The sequence below is a fragment of the Dermacentor andersoni genome, chromosome 4, assembly GCF_023375885.2.
Source record: "Dermacentor andersoni chromosome 4, qqDerAnde1_hic_scaffold, whole genome shotgun sequence".
Classification (NCBI taxonomy): domain Eukaryota; kingdom Metazoa; phylum Arthropoda; class Arachnida; order Ixodida; family Ixodidae; genus Dermacentor; species Dermacentor andersoni.
The window spans coordinates 194,901,656-194,907,655 of NC_092817.1; positions in this window are offsets into that span (position 1 = coordinate 194,901,656).

A 6,000-nucleotide genomic window follows, 5' to 3' on the forward strand; every position below is an offset into this window, starting at 1 on the left:
CGGTGGTGAATATTGTTGATGCCTGTCAGCTCGGCACCGCGTCGCTGTTGCCGAAAGATAAGTTGGGCGTGGCCCAACCGTGGTGGGTGCGCGCACAAGAGTTACATGCCTCGCGCGGGGCGTGACGTATGGCTTTGATTGACAGGCGAACTCGTGCTAAACTCGTGCATCGCGAAACCCCTTCCGAGTTCAACTCGGGAACATGGCGGCGGCAGCAGCAGCCTGTGTTATTTCATCCAGCGGCAGCAAGCGTCAGTATGACCGTCTGGACCCATTCACGTAGTACATGACCGCAGTGGAGTTTCAGCGTCATTTTCGCCTGTCGAAGACATCAGTGCGCTGGCTGTGTGACGAGCTAGGCGAAGACTCTCGTATGTGGAGACAGCGTGGCGGGCTTCATTCGCTCACCGTCGAAGAACAAGTCCTCTGCGCCCTCAGTTTCTACGGGACTGGGAGTTTTCAGGGAAGCGTCGGCGCCGAGCGTTACATTGGACGTCATCAGACTACTGTGAGCCTCTGTGTCAGAGATGTCTGATGCGCTTATTGGTGCGGGAGTGCGGAAGCGGTGGCTGGATTCCCCGAAGACTGCGGCTGAGCGGGCATTTATAAAAGAACGCTATTTACTTCGCGGAAACATTACGAACGTAGTCGGGTATGTCGACGGAACGTACGTAGGAATTAAGGCGCCTTCAATGTCAGCGTTACTGTGATTAACATTGAAGCAATGTCTAGACGCACCACATTGTCAAATTTGTTACTTCCGTGTAGCCGACTTAAATTTTGTGTAACCGACATCACACATGCGACAGCCTATGATAATGACTTTTTCGCTGGTTGCTGAATTTTTACAGATTGTTCTACTTATCTATCAGGGTGCCTTCCAAATGGCTCACTTTTTGGGGAAAGAGGTTAAAGAAGTATGAATAGATAAATGGATATCACAAATTGTGTGAAGTACCCTGTGAATGCTAATCTCATAAAGAACTTGGTTTTTCTTATGAGATTACTTAGTACTTAGTACAAGTTAGTATGCATAATGCTGAATTATGGTCATGCGTCATATATCGGCCGCACTATGAAACAGCAAGGCATTGCACAATTCGTTGCAGTGCGAGATGTGGATGTCGCACCAAGCCAGTTGTGCCTATGCATTTATGGCGAAATGAAAATGCATTGAGAACCTTAGTGTGCTGGCTTGCATGAAGAAAATACTTCAGAGTGTTTGCTATGTTCACTGTTTGTGCCAGTGGTTCAGTGTATTTTCTTTTTTTTGGGGGGGGGGGGGGGCAGCGTTATTCTGTATGGACAAATCATATATTTTCGTCTCATAATGGGGCTCTAATTCTTCAGCAGTAGAACAATGCAGATCCACTGCTCTGCAGAACTCGGTGTGCGTGAAGATGTCGTGAACCACCAAGGCAAAATTACATATCGGGAGAAATGTGGTGCAGGTGCCAATGAAAAGTGGGTCTTTAACCCGCCATGATAAAAATAAAGATTGCAGAGGGAATAGACCTTTTGCACAGCTTTAGGGCAATGATTACACAAACTGTGACATGCTTAAACGTGTAAAAGCTTGCCGCAATGCCAAAGTAGGATGAGCGATATGTAGCGTATTTTGGCATTGAACGTGTCTTGTAACTGCTATTTTTATTATAAGCCTCGCTGTCACTCCTTTCCCCCCGGCACTCCCTTTACTGAAACGCAGCACTGCCTTTCTATTGTTGTCATGATGACGATGGTAACGGCAGCAGTAAGGCTAGTTAATGCTTGCCCCCTTCGATTCCTGCGAGTTTAGTGGTACAGAATATGGCACGTGCATACACCTGTGCAGCAAAATTTTATGCTTGCGGTGATTTGTTGGAAAGCTAATTCGTGTTGGGACATTTTAAAGATGTGCGCCATTGTGGCTTAATAACTAGAGCATTGATGAGGTTGAAGACTGGTTGTATTGGTATAGAAGCTTGAAGTTGAATTGCACAACAATTCGACGGGACACAAAGAAGAGAAATACACACAGCAGAACGCTATGCTGTGTGTGTTACTCTTCTTTGTGTGCCGTCGAATTGTTGCGCGATCCAACTTCAAACAGAGCATTGGGCTTCTTTGTTCTTTGGTGCAGGACCGAGGAAGTGTGAGGTATTCGACACCATGCCAGTGCCTTGCCACAAAATTATGGAAGTCTGAAGGTTAGCAAACAAAGCTTGCTTTCAAATCCACCTGCTCCTGTAATACAAGCACTGATTGAAAGAACCGTCATACAAAAATAATGGTGAAATGAATGGCCTTTGAAAATTTGTATGTTGACACTAATGACAATAGGTGCCACACCGAACTCGACAATTGTACTGGACAGAGCAGTTTGTTTCCTATGTGAAGCACAAGGTTCCATTACATGCTGTGCAGAAAACCAAGCTCAGTTTGTTTTGACGTGCTACACAACATTCACTGTAATCTGTTTTTGATTCTAAAGAAGTGCCAAACACCACCTCTTTTTCAAGGATGTCATGAGAATATTTGGCGAGACATTTTTACAGCCCCTCATAATAGAAGTGTGGCCAGCCAGCTTTGCTTGGGTACCTTTATAGATTTCTGTTCCTGATCATTGTGTGCTATCAAGTTGCTAAAGTCTATGCAACCAGTGCAAGGCATTACGTGATTCTATAGTCGGATACAACTTTAGCAGGCCGCAGAATCTGCACTTCAATGGCAGGTGAACACAAGCCTGCACCAATGGGCACACACTCTACACTGACGTCGTGCTGCTGGACGCACTAATACCCGCTCATTGGAAAGGGACTATTTCTTTAGACGTGGAGGCAATGGGCAGCTGCACTTTGGTCATCTGGGCGGGGCCTCTCCTGTCTTGCGAAGTTGTATCTGACTAGAGGATGCCGCTTTTCATACAACACAAAAGGACAAAGTGTACAATTATTTGGCCTATGAAATGAATACATCACAAGTGAGCTACGCATGGGCTTAAGCTGTGTGAAAATTAGTACATGCAAATATATGACATTGTTAAAGAATATGTCGTATCGAACATGCATGTAATGGCACGTTTACATCGGGGAGTGTTGCATTCATATGCACAGTCTATAGGTGATAGCATTATCAAGCTCATGCCGTTTCCCGTCTTTTCGTTGTGAAATACACACCCCATTCATCTTGTGGCTAATCAACACCCACTGTATTCTTGCACATAGAAAGAACAAACAGCACAATGACGTATATGCTGCATTAGTGTCTTTTTCATTTACACGGTCCAAGAGTGGCACAGGTTGTCTTACGTTTTTGCCCATTTTGAAGAGACATCAAGTGCATGTTAGAAGTGTCCCAATATGCACAGCACAATGTTTACTGCAATAATTTTATTCATGCTCTTGAATAATAAACAAAAAAATAAACTGAAAGCTCCTTCATAAGGTGTGTTCTGGGGGCTCGACTGGAGAGCAGTGAGGGCACTGATCCTACTGCTGCAGAGCAGCCCTCTGGACCTTGCCACACTCTCAAGAGCACATGCCTGGCGCTCGCCTACTGCCAGCAGGTGGCTGAGTGCCTCCAGCAGCAGAATGTTTTGCTGCAAAAAAAAGTGGATTGTTGGAATGAATCAACCGCATATAAACCATTATTTACAAATAAAAATGCTCATTGCACTATTGGTACTAAATGCCCTTAACTGTGGAAGCCTTTAGTGTATGCATAATAAAACAATTTGTCGGGACAACGTTTCTTTATTTTTTATAACGGGTTGTTTTTTCAGAGCCAATTGTGATGTTTATTAGTGTGCCAACAGCTGAGGTGTCCTCGCACCTTCACGAGTCTCTACTGTAAGCACCACAAACCTATTTTTGTTCACTGCAAAACCAATGCCGCTCCCTACAATCCCGTCTTATGCGAGCTGATTGCATCCTATGCCTACAAACATATTTTTGTCCCATTACGCAATTTTCTACCATCCTCGGCTGCAGTTCTTGACATCCATTCTGTCACGCTTATGTAATCACCTGTTATAAATTGGCAACAAGTGATTGAAGACGTGCATGGCCTGCCCGCCGATTCAATTTTTTTTTTCTTAATCTCAGCTAGCATATCAGTTGCCACGGTTTACTACGCCACTGTCTTCCTGCCGTAATGCTATCTCCAACAATTTTTGTTACTTCGCTTTCTGCACAGTCCTCGACTTCTCAAGTTTCTTTGTTAACCTCCAGGTTTATGTGCCATATTGCATAACCGGTAGAATGCAATGATTCTAAACATTTTTCAAGGATATCGGTAACGTGGCGATCACGATTCGGGAATGCCTCCCATGTGCTGTACAAACCATGAAATTTTTGTATAAGTTTCCTGCTTTACATCAGTACCTGCTATTGATATTTCACCTGGATAAAGATACTCTTCCATAGATTCTGCGGGCTGAATGTCACTGATGAATTTCTGTTATTTCACTAAGTGAAGGTTACCTTTATGTTTTCCATATTTTCGCGGGCCCACGTACATGTAAAAGCACGAACACTCATTGGTTCTCAATGCCTTTTTTAAACTGCTGGACATTCAGTTCGTTACTACGATAGTGACTTAATCCGTGCACTATTATTATGCTAAATATGAAACAGTAGAAATATACTTATCTGCAGTTTGTCGATGTCTCCTTCACTGTGTTGGTTGCGAGATCCATCATCGGCACCACCTCCTTGTCGCATCTTAGCTATATCGGCTGTCTTTAGCACACGCTATGCAATATTCGTGACGCTCGCAGTCACGCAGAGGGGAGGAACTCAGCGCACTCACAGAAGCAGCACCGGATAAGTTGTTTGTTCAGGATTGTGCCGTGAACAGTAGGTGCGCGTTGCGATCTGTAAAATCGCCTAAGCTATGGGAAGCCTTTCGGGGTGCACGGAAATATTGCTCACGGAGGAACAGAACTATCCAAGAAATAGTGGTAATCGTCGAGCCTGATCACTACGTCGCGCACTGCAAGCTCGTTGTACGAGTTTGTTTACACTGGGCTTCAATGTTTAGCCGCCATGCTCGCCCGATGAATGTATGTGATGACGCCACCACAGCGTTCCCTCGTGGTATAATGCGAAGCGTACTAAATAACAAATTAGTCGAATACACATTCAGTCTACATCTTGTAAGCTTTAAAATGCATTTAAACCACGTTAAACTAACTAATAATATTGTACTAAATGCATTTGTTTTATAACTCGCTTGTGCGTGTAATGCACTCAGTGGAACGACAAACAAGTGAAAGAAGGCACGACCATGCACCGACGGTATGATCACGTGAGCCCCTGTTTGTCGACCGCCCAGGAGGCAACGCCCAAGGAATGATAGCCACCCAGAGTGAATCTAGATAAACCAATGAAACTGGAGGCTTGTGGAAAGATAAACTGTGTCTCGGTACCATTTGTGCTTTCATCTTGGGGTGTCGCCAGAGCTCGTGAAGATCCCGAGTTTCGCCAAACTCGGCGCATCCTGCATAGCACCCCAGTTGACCGAAAGAAATAAGATAGCGGATATATTAGGCTGTACAAAAAAGATCCAATTGACAATTTTTCAAAGCCCTCTCGGCTGATTTCTAGCGTAATAGACTCCTGTACAGCTTTATTGCCCGTGCGCCGAACACATCGCCCACCGCTGTCACCTATTTAGTGCGAAAGCACTACTTGGTTAATTGGTCGTTTTGTCAGTCACCGGCGGTGGTGGTAAATTTATTGGTAGGAAAGCTAACATGTTAGTAGAATATGTTGGAGATCGATGCAGACTATAGAAAAAGGTCTTAATGAATAAAAAGTGGATATGTAGACGCGTCCAGGTATCATGGTCACCGTTGAATTATTATGACATTGAGCTGTTTCTGCTAGTGTAGCTGCTGCTTGCCAGTCTAAAGGTGACCTATGGTCAACCAAATCACAACTGCATGGCGGCTGCGTGCTGCGCTGAGCAGTTAGGAGCTCGGTATGCCGCTATATCTGTAACATAAGGTTTCCTTGT